Genomic DNA, 15,224 nt, shown 5'->3' with positions numbered 1-15,224 from the left:
CTGGTCCTTGAGGGGGTGCTTTTTCGTTCGTCATGTGCTTTAGACCCCACATCCCTCTTTTCTTATCTTCTGGGAGGTTGATGTTGCCATACGTTCACCCCCCTGCCCAGTGCATTCTGCGTCACCGGTTACAAGAGAGCAGAACCAACTCAGGAGTGTCGCCCAGCACTGGGAACCTGGGAGGTGCTTTGCAGCTGTTGCGTGCACATTGTACTCCGGCCAGCAGGAGCCGCTGCCCTGGTGTTGAGTCAGGCTTCCTTCCTGTCCCCTCTCTCCTCTCTTGGAGGGCCGTTTCTGATGAGGGCCGGCCTAGGACAGGTGATGCCGGCACAGAAGCATGTTTACAGTTGGTCTCCAAACGCTGTTCCCCACTTGCCTGGTTATTTTCTGTCTCAGTTATTTTGCAGAAGATTTTTTCTGCCTGAAATTCCCTAACTCCCTGTTCTCTGACCAATAAAAAAAACTATCACATTTGAAGTAATAACTTGTCCTATATAATTTTGTTCACTTAAATAAAATTCAAATTTTACCAGGGATTTAAAATGGGGATGGGATAGAGATTAATAACATAATATATACCCACTATCAAATAATTCACATTTTGGCCTTTATAGGATTTGCTACTTTTACCATCCAATTTTACATCATAAGATTTACCGTGGATTTTTATTATGGTGCCTGCTTCACTGTAAATTGGCAGTATTTTTCATATATTGAAGAAAATTTTTGAAGTCAATGTTTTCTCCTATGATTTGATATAACTTCTATTTAATAATCATTGTTTTTAGATTGAAATTTTATCAGCTTTTGATATTTTCCTTATATGTAGTAATGTGTATATATGTATTCGATATATATATGTTCATATATATGTACATATATATATATGGAATTTTTTTCATTGTCTGCAGATAGTTTTTAGGTTGAGTTTCTCTTTTTAGTTATGCTTTCCTCTATCACTTTGCTTGGAAATGCTGGATGAAATAGTTACTTTCATTTCTGTTTTTCACCATCATGATTGTTTCCTGCAGTTCCATTTATTTTTGTCAAGTTTTCCTTCATGCTATCAATCTGTCTCATTTGTCTACCGGTTCTGTGTCTTTTGCTTTTTTCACTGCCGTGCAGAGCTATGGATGTCTTTTATTTGCTCGATTTTCATTCTTGATGCATATACAAACCACTGGAGTATGCAGTCTTGAATCCTATATATGTCTTCCAAATTTAGCTCTATATTATTGTGAAGATATTTGTCATCTGGGCGGCTCCAAAAGGCAGCCTTCCTGAGGCTCTGTGCTTCGCTTTCCTCCTGTTTTACAGTTTCCTACTGTTCATATTGCAGGTTGTCAGTTAAATTGCCATAAATCTATCTTCAGTTTCAGTATTCTATAATTACATAAATTTGATTATGAATGGCACATCTCCAGTTTGGTGGCCTGCTCCTAATATTTGCTAGTGGTCAGTGTCACTAACCCTGTTATTTTACCATTTATGGTGAATCCACATCTTCAGATGATTATTTTTCTCTTTTGTTAATGTTTGTTATACATTCATTTCTGCCCATGTGTCAGCTTAGCATACATTTGTTAAATGCCCACCACATGTTAGGCATGAGAGTAATGGGGATACCATGGTGCATTGGATGCCCTCATAAGAATCACATTCTCATATGGGAGGCAGACAGTAAGCAAGAGAATACAAACCTTATGGAGCCACAGAGCATGTGAAGTGCTACCAGGAACACGAAGCAGGGTGCAGGGATGGAGCCGAAGACATTGCTGTGGTCAGGGAAGGCCTCCCGGGAAAGGTGGCACTCAAGCAGAGTCCTGTTGGATCTGGTGGACTGAGGGGCTGTTTAGAGAAGGGAGCAGCCCCTGGAAAGGCCCTGAGTGGAACTAGCTTGGTGCGTCCCAGGCACAGCAAGAAGGTCAGGGAGCTGACGGCAGTTAGCTGTGGCAAGTGGTAGGAGCTGAGGTTGGAGAGGCAGCAGGGGTGATCAGAGGGCTTTCAGGGGCATTGAAGACTTTGGATGTTAAGTGGAGGATTTGTCGTCCTTAAAATGGAGGGTTTTTTTGTTTTTGTTTTGTTTTTTTAGGAAAGGACGGTGAATTGGTTAGCATTTGTTAAAAAACAAAAAGCAAGAAAACAAGAATCCTCACCTCCATAAGCACCATATAACCATCTGAACTAGGAAGTCAGTGTTACTGTTACACGGTCTGTCCAAGCAGCCTGTGGTCTCTTTCTGTTTCCCACTATGGTGTCCATATGTTGCCTTTAGTTGCTGTGTCTCCTGTCATTTAGTCTTTATTGGTTTCTCTGTTTTTTCCATCTTCACAGTGTTGACATTTCTAAAGAGTTCAGGTTTATCTCTTCCCCTGTCAACCTGAGTCTGCCCAGTGTTTCCTCATACCCAGTCCAGGGCTGAGGTTTTGGCAGATTTACCACCTAATTTATACTGTTCTCAGTACGTCTTGTCAGGAAGCATGTGACGTCACCATATCCCACCACGGCCAGTGTTCTCCTTGATCACTGAGTCACCAGCTTTCCCTGTGTGCTTCAAGTATTTTGTGGGAGATAAGCCAAGACTACACCACTATTCTGTTTCTCATCAAACCTCCCCCCCAAACATCAGCATCCATCGATGCCTCAATCAGTCACCATCACAGTGGGTGCCAAATGGTGATTTTTTTTCTTTTTACTTCATTATTCATTCCTCATTCATTAGCAGGCATTCTGCTGTAAGGAAGAACTTTCCTTCTCTCCCATTTATTTATTTGTCTTTATTACCATCACTATTTATTTTGATACTCAAATTGCCCACAATTTGGACAGTGAGAGCTCCTCAGTGTGGGTTCTCTAGCTTTTGGACAGGACCCTTCATTCTGAGTACTTCCTTGATTTCTTTTTTTTGTTTTTTAATTGATTACTTTTTAAATTAATTTTTTAATTAGAGGAAAATTGCTCCACAATGTTGTGTTTTTTTCTGCCGTATGACAATGCAAAGCCATCCTTGCTTTCTGACACAAATACATTTTCTAGCATCATCTTATGTTTATGCAGGAATCAGCAACTCCCTCGTGGAGCCTTGGGTATTTTTTAGTGGAAGATGGAACGTAGACTATAAGACCTAAGTATTTAGTGTACTCTTTGCATTTAGGAACCTAGATTTCTAGGAGTTATGGCTCGAAATAATTTTAGGGTTCATCATTGTAAAGATGGCATTGAAAGTGAGATTGGGCCAGCGTGGTTTTGTGTTTTCCATAAACCATGTTCAGCTGTTTGTGTCCAGGTGAGGTGGGAGTGGAGCATTTGGTATAATCAGTATTGGGGTTTCCAGCTGTCTGTGAGCAGGGCAAGAGGAAAAGGAAGTTGGGGTGCTCATAAGGGTTTCCCAGGTGGTGCTAATGGTAAAGAACCCACTTGCCACTGCAGGAAACATAAAAGATGCAGATTCGATCCCTGGGTCAGGAAGATCCCCTGGAGGAAGGCATGGCAACCCACTCCAGTATTCTTGCCTGGAGAATCCCATGGACAGAGGAGCCTGGTGGGCTACAGTCCATGGGGTCGCCACGAATCGGGCGTGACAAAGCGACTTAGCAAGTATGCATGCAAGGGAAGATTACAGTGATGGACAGTGGTGTCTACCCTAGGTGGGTCTGAGAGAGGGCATGAACAGAAGAGTGACTAGTTAAGATGTTCTGGAGGTCAGCGGCATGAAGGTCCTGATGGAGGTTGGCTGTTGTTTGGTGGTGTGTTAGCAGGACTGCCTTATTGCACAGCTCTAGTCCTGCAGCCAGGAAGAAATCTTAGTGGCCTTGATAATGAGGAAGTGAGCCAGGACACAGCAGGGTACTGGAGGCTGAGATTTTGTCAGGCTGTCTAGAGTGTCATCATGGGAGGAAGCGACCAAGTTGGGATAGAGGAAAAGTTCTTCAGCTGTGATGACAGAGAAGAACTGAGAGATGAGTGTGAGGGATGGATTATCTGTGTGCACATCGAATCATGACAGAGACGGATGATGTGAGAAAGACACAGCCTCCATGCTGACATTTTCATCACTGAGGGGAAAGGGTAGCCAGAAGGTCCCTAGCTGATTTTAGCAAGAAGCAAGTAGGGTGAATGGTCTTGTAAGCACAATAATGGCCCCCTTAAAATATCCCCATCCCGATGGCTGTAACCTGTGCGTATGTCACCTTACATGACAGGAGGGATTTTGCAGATGTGATTTCAATCAGATTCTTGAGATAGGGAGATTATTCTGGATTATCTGCCTGGGCCAAATTCCATCACAAAAGTCCCTGTAAGGAGGAGGCAGGGGGGTCAGAGTCAGAGAAGGAGTGATGATGGAAGCAGAGTCGGGGAGACTGAGAAGACGCTGTGCTGCTGGTTTGGAAGATGGAGGAGGCGGCCCCCAGCTCAGAAGTACAGAGGCCTCGAGGACCTGGGAAGGCAAGGAAACAGATGGACTGCAGCCCTGCCGACACTTTGATCTTAGCCCAGTGAAACCCTTTCTGCAGTTCTAACATCCATAATGGTGAGATAGTGCCAGGGTCTAGCCCCGGTGGATCCAGGGAATTCGAAGCGGGGATGGCATCAGCGAGGATCAGGAAACAACTGCTTAATTAAACGTTAATTAAGGATATAAAGAGTAATAGAATAAGGACAGCTCAGTGAGGAAATTCAGTGGAGAAAAGAGGCTGAATAAGGATAGCTCAGTGAGGAAATTCAGTGGAGAAAAGAGGCTGAATAATTCAGCCAGATGGTGAGAGAAAGAACGACATGGGGAGACCAAGTTTCGGTGAACAAGGCCCACACTTTATTTTCCAAAGTAGTTTTTATACCTTAAATTATGCATAGAGGATAATGGGGGAAGGGGTAGAGTCATGCAGTAAGCCAGGCTTTCTTCCTGCAGACTTATCATATGCAAAAGTTTAGGTGATTTGCATCATCTTCTGGCCCGGAGGCCTGTTAACATTTTAAGACCCTTTCTTCAGAAAACTTATTTTTCTCTAAAGGTGATTAGTCAGGCGCCACCCTCCAAAAGCATTAAAGTTGCATTCCTATAGGGCAAAGGTGTGGTGGGCTGTAACAAGAAAAAGAATTAACTCAAGGGTCCAAGGTTACAAACATTAAAGCTACTACTTACACCAATTATATTAATCAATACACTGCCAGGGACACAGCAGGTAAGGGATATGGAGACTTAGCAGCAAACATTGGCCCAACAAGTGAAAAACCCTTCACCAATACAATTTCTAATCAATCTTTTAACTGCTCAAAGGAATCTGTATTTAGACAGTTTAGAACATCTCTTGCCTCTCACAGTTGGGAGGCACTGAGCAATCACATGTGGCCAGAAAAACCTATTCAGAGGCAGGCTAGAGGACTTCCAAAGGAGTTTGTAGGTTGAAACACTGTCACACCCAGGAACTTTATTAACTGGAGCTATAAGTTAACTCTTTTTTTTTTTCAGAGAGAGGTAGTGGGGGACAGCCCCCGTGAAGTCAGAGGTGTAGGTGAGAGCACAAAGCAGAAGTAGGCAGACTCTGGTTTTGGGGTAGATGCTCGAGAATTTCCACGGGGACACCTGAGGCTCGATCCCACCTTTGCCTAGGCCGAGCCTCCTTCCTCATGACCTTTGCCAGGGGCGGAGCTCCTGCTCCTGGCAAGATAGTAAATCTGTGTTGTTTTAAGGCCCTGATTTTGTGGTAATTTGTTATAACAGGAGTAGTTGGTAAAGAGTCCGCCTGCAATGTGAGAGACCTGGGTTCAATTCCTGGGTCAGGAAGATCTCCTGAGAAGGGAAAGGCAACCCACTCCAGTACTCTGGCCTGGAGAATTCCATGGACTGTATAGTCCATAGGGTCACAAAGAGCTGGACATGACTGAGTGACTTTCACTACTGAAGTGAACAGCATCAGAAAAATAATACAAATGATTTAAGGCTAATTTTTTAAATTTGCAGAAACTTTGAGTGAGGAAGAAGATTTGGAACCAGCCATGGCATAATATCTCCATGGCAGTGGCTATGGGGCGTGGAGAAGAAAATGGTTGATGCCTCCTACACCTCCTTCACGGGGCTTCAGGGGACAGCCTGGTGTCAGTAAAGGAAGAGGGGGCGGGGCTGTTCAGAGAGGGGACTGAGGATGTGGAGGCGTGGCTGGCGTGAGTTCCAGAGGGCCTCCAGCCAGAGCATAGGGGTAGGGCAGGTAGAGTTTGAATCCATCGACCGCATGGAGAGGGCCATGTGGGGTTAAGAAGTGGCATAATGCCAGATAACTGGAGTGGCTTGAAGTCCTTTTGTGGGCGGAGGTTTACAACAAAACAAGCAAACCCAACACAGCTAGTCATTTAGGGCGTAATGGGATTGCTCCAAAGAAATGTTAGGTATCAGCGCTCAGTTAGAGCGCTGAAAAATAAACATTATTTATAAGCAGCTGTTTAATATCAAATAGTATTCCATCATATAAATGTCATAGTTCAACACTGTATGGTTTCGCAGCTTTAAGTTTTCACTCTGTGAGGAACACCTTTGTGGGTAGAATTCTATCCCTAGGAGTATTTCATGAGATAGAGTTCTAAGAATGTAATAACTGGATGAGAGAGGAAGAACTTTTAAAGTCTCTTGAAAAGTATTGTTAAATTATTTTCCCCAACCTGGCACCAGTTTCCACGCACACTAGTGATTTGTACTTAAGTACCAGTTACATTAGCTCAAAATGGCACTGAGTTTATTTTCATGCATTGAAAAATAATAATGGGCTTCCTTGTTGGCGCAGATGGTAAAGAATCTGTCAGCAATGGATGAGACCCAGGTTCAATCCCTGGGTGGGGAAGATCCCCTTGAGAAGGAAATGGCAACCTACTCCAGTATTCTTGCCTGGGAAATCCCACGGACAGGGGAGCCTGGCAGACTACAATCCGTGAGGTCACAGAGAATTGGACACGACTGAGTGACTAACACACAGACACAAAATTAATAATGAAATAAACCATAGTCTTTCAATGACCCATTTCAACTTGCCTACAAATGCTAATTATTAATAGATACTTCTGTGTTAGGACATTTTCTGTGGTGTCCCTTACAGATGTTCATCACTTTTCTGCTTAAACATTTCCAGTGAAAGTTCATAGATTTGGTTTCTTTTAAGGCTGAATGCTTATTAAAATTTTAGGCCTTTCCAAGTTACTAAAGGAAATTTGTCTTTTACCATATTATTAACTGACATGGTAGCCTGAAGAAGACATCTATTAATATTAATGACTAGTTCTTAGAATGATTATAAACCATGAGAGACATAAAAAAACAAGTCAGAAAGAATAAAGTAGGGCTAGACAGAACTTAAAGATTCACTCATGTTTTATAGAGGAAAATAAATGGAACATAAATATAGAGGGAAATAAATGGGAAATAGTATTTCTGTTGTTTATTTGTGATATTATTGACAGTGTACCACCAGTTTTCAAATAGGTAGGCATATTAAGTCAATCATCTATTTCAAAATTACCGTGAATATGAAGTTAGCATATGTACATGACTGAGAAATGAAACTGTAAGCTGTGGTAGCTAAATTCATACCTGGAATGTCAGCATTCATTTGCTTCATGAGGAATGCTAGAGTCTGTAAAATTACACCTATGAACAAATTTGTGTGATAACATATTTTCTGAAAGAATTATTTGCTTGCCGTATTATTTCCTCTGTCTATAAAAATATAGACAACTGTGCAGAAGGTCAACTCTAAATATGATTACAATGTGTTTCTCAATGAAAAACCTTATTGTACGGTTGATCATCTCTGTTGAATTTTCATTGGTTTGGAAGTATATGACTGGTATTTAGAATTATGCTGTTAAGAATATTCTACCAAACTAGCTCTGCTTCATGTAGCAGTGAATGAATGATTCGTTTAAGAGTCTAACAAGATTTGACTATTGTGAACTCTTCTCTGAATATTGGATCTGCTCCTGATTGTCAGACCAAAGTTCTTTCAGGCTATATGGCTTTCAGTTGATATTAAAATAGATCTTTTGATAAGGCAACATTTTAACTTGAATAATTCAAGGGCACATTTTTGGAGTGATCTTAATCCATTCCCTATGTTAGTGCTTCATGTAAGGACTTCATTTACCCTAAATTTTGTATTGAAATATTCATGACTTTTTGTTAACTTAAGGGTAGTGAGAAATGTGGCAGATTTAGTCGTTATTGAATAATGGGTATTGGAGGCTAAATTGGGATAAATTTGACTTTTACTTTCTTAAAATTAAGAAAAAAGAATTTACCAGCTATTTGATCATTGGTTTGTCTTTGGCTATTTTCATAGAGACTTAAATTTTCTTAGCCATGTCCTGAATCTAGCCAGAAGGGAATGTAGGTTAGTTAGAACATACTTAGTGTGTAGGTAATTATATTTGTGTCATTATCTAAGTATGTCTTGGATAGTCAAATATGATATTAATATATTTAAAATTATTTGGATCACTTGTATTTTCTCCTTGTTAGTGTAGATAATTTATTAATTTCATTATTTTGAGTTTTCCATTTGTTCTGGGTACTGACATTTGTTAGAACTGATACATGACAGAGTTTATTCTTAAAAAAGAAATGGTTTTTGGTTTACTACTTATGTTTATCTGAACAGTGCAAAGTATTACACATTAATATTTTAAACATACAAGGAATCCATAGGAAATACTTTGCAGTTCAGGTAAAATAAGCTGTCTAGAAATTATGTAGGCTTTTGTTTTAAACTTGATTCATTTATTTGTACTAAAGTAGCACATTCAGTAACACCCCATTTATCTGGTCATTTTCCAGAATAAGATGGAATTTTCCAGGTAAGTGATCATAAATTAGTTTTCCAGGTAACTGAATCTTACACCTTCAAGGACTAAAATCTTTTAAATTTAACCATTTTTGAAGGAAATCTTTATAGTACACATTTTCTACTTTCTTACTTTCCTATGTTTTCTTAATCAGAGGATTCTCAATGTAATTCAATTTTTTTTTCTGATGATTCAGGACCACAGTTTTTAAAAAATGAGGAAGTTGAGTGTTATGCCTACTTTGAAGTTTTTTATTTTTTTCTTTCTGGTCAGATTAATAATAAGCTGCCATTTCCTCTGCTGTTTATCACCTCCAATACCTCTTCTTTTTCTCTTGGTGGTTTTGCTTTTTGTTCTCCATGGCTTGTGAAACCAGAGTTGTTAGGAATTACTGTTTATGGTAAATTAGAATCGAGGAGGAGCAGGGCCTCAGGAAGCAGGGGTGCTGCTCGGGCTCTGTCCTTCTCATCAGCTGGGCATGCGTTACCTCTTTCTCGTCACTCCTGGACTCGGAACGCTGTCCTGAAAGGCTGACTGCTGAGGCGTGGTATGACTCATGGTATGTTAGGTCCTACCTGTTTCCTCCCCCTTCCCTTAGAGGTGTGCCCTAAGGGAGTGCCCTGGCTTACACTAAATAGCAGCAAACCCTGGGTTTAGCCTCAGACTCCCGTCTCCAAGCCTAGCGCTTCTCTACTGTAACTGTGATCTTAACTCCAGGCAGTTATTAAGAACGTTGTCATCAGTCTTGGTAAATAAAAACAGTCTGTTCTTTCTTAAAGGGACTCATGTCATTCACCCTCTTACCTACTCTAGAAAGCAGGGACTCCCCTAGACTCTCCAGTGCTCTCCATTCCAGGAGTTACTGTCACCTTGCCTGGTTAAGTCTCTTCCAGAACCCTCCCTCCTCCCCAACTCTGTTACACAGGCCTGGTCCATGCCTGGTCCTCTACTGTCTTTTTTCTCTCTTTATTCTGCATCCTGCTTCTGGAATCACTGTCTTCAAAAAGCACCATCCGTTTGACCAGTATAAACAGGCAATCACTGGAGAATATACGTGGAGAAAGAGGGAGATGGAGAGACTGTGGACCACCATGAATACTTGAGGGGCAGAGAGGGAGCACCAAAGAGTTGAAAAATAGAAACACCCAAATACAGGCAGAAAACTAATTGAACTGTGCATATGTAGATGTGAGAGAAAGTGATTCGAGTGTTACAGTCAGCCTACACCTTGTGGTGCAATGTGGAGTGAGACACCATGAGAGCCTGGAGGCGCAATAGGATAGATAAGGTCCATCTCTCTCTAAATACAGTGCTTACGGCTGGTCAAACTCTGATTAGAGTTCCATTTCTAATGCAGGGTGAGTGAAGTCGCTCAGTCGTGACTCTTGTGGCCTCATGGACTGTAGCCTACCGGGCTCCTCCATCCATGGAATTCTCCAGGCAAGAGTACTGGAGTGGGTTGCCATTTCCTTCTCCAGGGGATCTTCCCGACCCAGGGATCAAACCCGGGTCTCCCGCATTGCAGGCAGACACTTTACCATCTGAGCCACCAGGGAAGCCAGTGCAGGGTAATACTAAATAATAAGTTTAGACAGAGCTAAAAAATGTGAGCTCTAGTGAATAAACTGAGAAGTTGATTAAGAACACCCATTAGTATATATTGAAGGAAATGAAATTACTATGACTTGAAACAGTTAAGGGGTACTTATAGGGTTTCTCCAGTGACTCAGAGATAAAAAATCTGCCTGCAATGTAGGAGACATAGCTTAGTTCCCTGGGTTGAGAAGATCCCCTGGAGTAGGAACTGTCAACCTGCTCCAGTATTCTCGCCTGGAAAATCCCATGGACAGAAGAGCCTGGCGGCTACAGTCCATCAGGTCGCAAAGGGTTGGACACAACTGAAGCAAGTGAGCACCGGTATATGTGACTTAAATACATAAACTTTGTTATTCTGAGGGTGATGCCAAAATAAATTCTTTGTCTTCTCTAGACAATAAGGGATTATGGTATAAGCAGTGTTCTGAATTTAAATATTTGTATTTTTTATCAGCCCAACACATGTGCTATATAAAACCAATTAGCACCTTAAAAGTCTATAGTGAAAACGAACAGTATCAGGTACTCTGTTTATCCTTATAATGTGGAAATTCATGTTCTGGGATTTTTTTTTCTTTTTCACTTTTGGTGTTATTTCTTTGATAGTTCCTTTTTTCTCTTTGTCTTTTATTTCCTTTTGGAACTCTCGTTGGTCTCCTGTTGGCTTTGCTGGGTTAGCTAGCCCGTTTCACCCGTTTGTCTTTCCTGTTGTCCGTGGTCTCGCCCCCCTGGCTGCGGTGTCTCACCGTTGTTTTGCTTGGCTGACTGAGGACAGTCGCCTTTCCTTCTGCCTCCTGCACTGCCTCTGCTGCTGCTTGTGTCCCTTTGCGGTTTTGTCTGTCTTGGTCCTTTGTGTCGACGGCTTTCCTCAGATGCCTGTAGGTCACGAATTCCTTGCACATGGAGGAGACCCAAACGCTTTTTTATAAGGTGAGCTATCTTATCTCAGTGGGGTCCTCCAGGCGTCAGTGTACATAGTTCTTTCCTTTTAAGTGCTCCACATTTAACTAGCAAATCTAGAAAGCTATTTGAATTAAGCATAAGGAAAACTTAAATTCTAATGATATTAGATATTGCACTGAATTATTATGAAAGGCTTTAAAACTTTTGAAAACTTCTTGTTTATAAATATCAGTGTTATCTGTTTGCAGCATGTTTAACATGAGAGGTTTTGTTGGGGGAATTGGGAGCACAGTCTTTGTCTTTTCATGGGTGGGGAGGGTGTTATTTTCAGGAACATTGCAATTCTGCTTCCTCAAACTTCACTGTAATTCAGGGGTTAAATTGGATTTAGACTAACAAACTACAACACATACTTCTTCTGATAGAGTAACTATCCACTTACGTGGCTCAGAATTCTTCCTAAGTAATACTTCATTGCTGTGATCCTTAATTAGGATAGGGTAATTGCTATTTTTTTCATTCTTAAATACTTAGTTCTTGAGAAATTATTTCATATAAAACTGATTTAAATATTTTAAACCACTATTTTAAAAAGGCAGATATTATGAAAGTTCAGTGTTTTCATAGAAAAGAGCAGTGATACTTTTCTCAAAATCATTTTACAAATAGATGCTAAGGGTCTTATAAAGTGAGAAAAAAGTATTTAGCCTTATGATTTAAATTAATAAAGTGCACCAATTAATTTCAGAACTATCAAAGCTAATAAAATATGAAAACTTGGACATCAATTTTCATTAATATGATTGTATTTAAGTGTGGGTAGTTATTTTATTATATTAAAGAAAGTATGGTAGGCTATAAAGAGTCCCTTATCTGTTGGTTTAATTTAAAAGTAAAACATATATTATTCTAATTATATGCACTAATGTTGAATTTTACATTCATAAATTCATGACTCTCTTTCTTAATAAGAATATCTAACTGCTTTATACCCTGTGGCTACAGTGTGGAAAGAAATTGGGCCTGGGAACCAAGAGAACTCCAGGTTGAGTTAGGCTACTTACTTAGCAGTGTGACCTTCCACAAGTACTTAGTACTTAACTTCTCTGCTTTAAAGTTTTCTCAGCTGTAAAGTGAGAGCCCTTGAGTTTCCTCTATTTGTAATACTCCCTTATTATATGACAAATTATGTCCTTATAGTCTTTCTTATTAAATTAACGTATAATCAACTATGCTATGCTAAGTCACTTCAGTTGTGTCCGACTCTGTGTGACCCCATAGACAGCAGCCACCAAGCTCCCCCATCCCTGGGATTCTCCAGGCAAGAACACTGGAGTGGGTTGCCATTTCCTTCTCCAATAATCAACTAATGCAAACATATATATCCACATACATACATGTATATTAAATTGGCTAAAAAGTTCATTTGGGTTTTTCTGTAAGCTATGTGTATCATGGTGAAAATTTTGGATGTTATCAAAGTATATAAAACAAAAAGTGAAATTCTGCTCCCACCCCCACTCAAAACAAAACAGGTTAAAAGTCTACAGTGACAGCTAATAAATGCTAATGGTCTCTGTACGTTATTGCAGAAATTTTTCGTGTATTTGTCAGTATATAGACACTTAAGTCCTAATACAGGTAACTATTTAGCACCTTACTTTTGTCCTCTTTACACCTTTGAAATGATTTTATGTAAATGTATTCCTGAACATATTTATTTTTAATCAATTTCTGGTAGCTATAATTTATAATTTAATAGGAAATTTAATTTTTAATTCTTTGTCTTTTCCTTAAACCTTAATTTCCCCCTTGCATGTTTGAATTGTAACAGCAGAATAACTTTTAAAAATCTACGTATGAAGAAATGTCTGAAAGTAAATAAAGCAAATGTTAACAATGCTTATATTGGATGTTAAATTTTAAGTAACTTTTCCTTTATGCTTTCCTATTTCATATTTTTAGCAATTGACATTTTATTGGGGGGGGAATCCATTTTAATAAAAAGTACCATGCTATTATGAAGTAATTATCAATCAGTAGTTTAATTGAATTGTAAAACCATATTCTTTATTGACTATTAAAAAGCACCTCATTAAAGTATTTTATTGTTATTTTTACCATTCTTTTTATTTTTTTAATTGAAGCATAATTACATATAATAAAAGGCAGAGATTTTAACTATACATTTTGATGAGTTTTTTACCCACTGCACTTGAAATATAAAACATTCCAATAAGCCCATAAAACCCCCTCAAATCTCTCTTTAATCAATCCATATCCTCCACCCAGGCAACCTCTGATCTGGTATCTATCCCAATAGATTCATTTTTTCTGTTTTGAGCATCATTTGAATGAAATCCCACTCTCTGTACTCTTTTGTGTCTGACTCTTTCATTATACATAATATATTTATGTGTCTTCATCACTATTTTGAAAACCCTATTCCTATTCTTCTTAGTGTTTAAATAACTGGGCCAAGGTTGCAGAGCTTGGAAGCACTGGAATCAGAACTTGGTTTCAGGTCTGTGTGACCCCAGAGTTCTTTTCTACCTTTCATGTAATCTTCCTTGTCTGACTCCTTTGCACTCCTTTCTGGCATAGCTCAGGCCACTCAAAATCCTTTGGGGACTACATTATAAGTCATCATATCTGCTGTTAGTTTCCCTATTGCCAACTTTGGATTCAGGCTTCTTGCATCAGCTATAGCATTTCCCGCTGTTGCAACGTTTTCCAGCTGTTCAAATTTTATATTCTCTCCTGTGTTCCCTTTACTTTTAAGAGAAAATTCCTTTACTGTCATCTCATGAAGTTTCAGAAGAGAATTAAAAAAACACGTACTTTTAGCCTGCTATCTTTATCTTGGAAGTTCCCCCTTTTTAAAAAAGAAAGGCAGTCTAGGAGTAGATTTTTAAAATTACTTCTATTTTTTAAAATCGTTTCCTTCTGTTAATTCTGAGGCAGGTTCAGAAATACTGAATGTTTTTGTTTTCCAAAGATCAATGTAATTTTGACTCCAAACACCTTCCCGTTGTCCTGTCAGCCATCCTTATTCGCTGTTAAGGCACACGACCCCTTACTGGAAAGGGAGGTGGTGCTGGACTGAGATGCTTTGGATGGTGCACTGAATAACTTCCACTGTATTCTTTTTATGCGGGAGTCAGCTGAGTCCTCATGGTCCCCTCACATCTGCCAACCCAGCTATTTCTGTGCTGGACTCAGGACATAGGAATTCAAGACGCTTCTCACCCCAGAACGTGATGAACTTGGAGGAGGGCACAAAGGCTCACGCAGGCGCTGATGGAGAGGAAATGACTTTGGTGGCTAGCTAATGTTTTAAGGAACAAAAGATGGGGGTGGGTGTGGAGGGGGCAAGAGAAGAGAGTGGGAGATCCACAGTGTATTATCCTGCTGTCATGATTTTATGGTAATAGGAACAAGAGCCAGAAGGGATCTCCTCTGTCAGTGTTTTTGCTGGATTGTTTTTTTCCCCATTTCTGTCCTGTCTCCCAAATTGGTATCATCTCTCTCTGCCTTTTCAACCTAGTCACTTACGGGCATGACTCAGTTCCTAAGAAACGACTCTGGTTTTGTTTGAGTTGAATACTCTCCACCACCACTGGGGGAACAAGAAGACTCCAGGGACAGGTTTTCCAGTAGGACCTTCCTGTTGGTTCAAATCACCTAGTTGCCAGGTTGATGAGCATCTTTCCGCCATTAGGGCCTGTGTGGGAGGGGCGGCTAGAGCATCCTGTTACTTGTACTTCCAAGAGGCTGGGGCTTGGCTGTGAAGACCTTATCCAGGTGGTACTTCATCTGTAGAAATTCCTTCTAGGACTTGATGTATACATGATTTACAAACAGTATTTGAATGTTTGTGTGGAATTTTAATGGGAAAG

The 15,224-nt window shown here is 40.1% G+C and overlaps 1 protein-coding gene across 1 annotated transcript in view; it reads left to right on the top strand.

Annotated features, from left to right (window-relative positions):
- The window catches only part of SDK1 (sidekick cell adhesion molecule 1), a 743,568-nt gene that overhangs the window by 202,262 nt on the left and 526,082 nt on the right, over positions 1–15,224 (top strand). The gene's annotated exons all lie outside the window — the stretch shown is intronic.

The sequence above is a fragment of the Bos mutus genome, chromosome 25 (genome assembly GCF_027580195.1).
Source record: "Bos mutus isolate GX-2022 chromosome 25, NWIPB_WYAK_1.1, whole genome shotgun sequence".
Classification (NCBI taxonomy): Eukaryota; Metazoa; Chordata; class Mammalia; order Artiodactyla; family Bovidae; genus Bos; species Bos mutus.
This window is presented reverse-complemented; position numbering and strand designations above follow the sequence as displayed.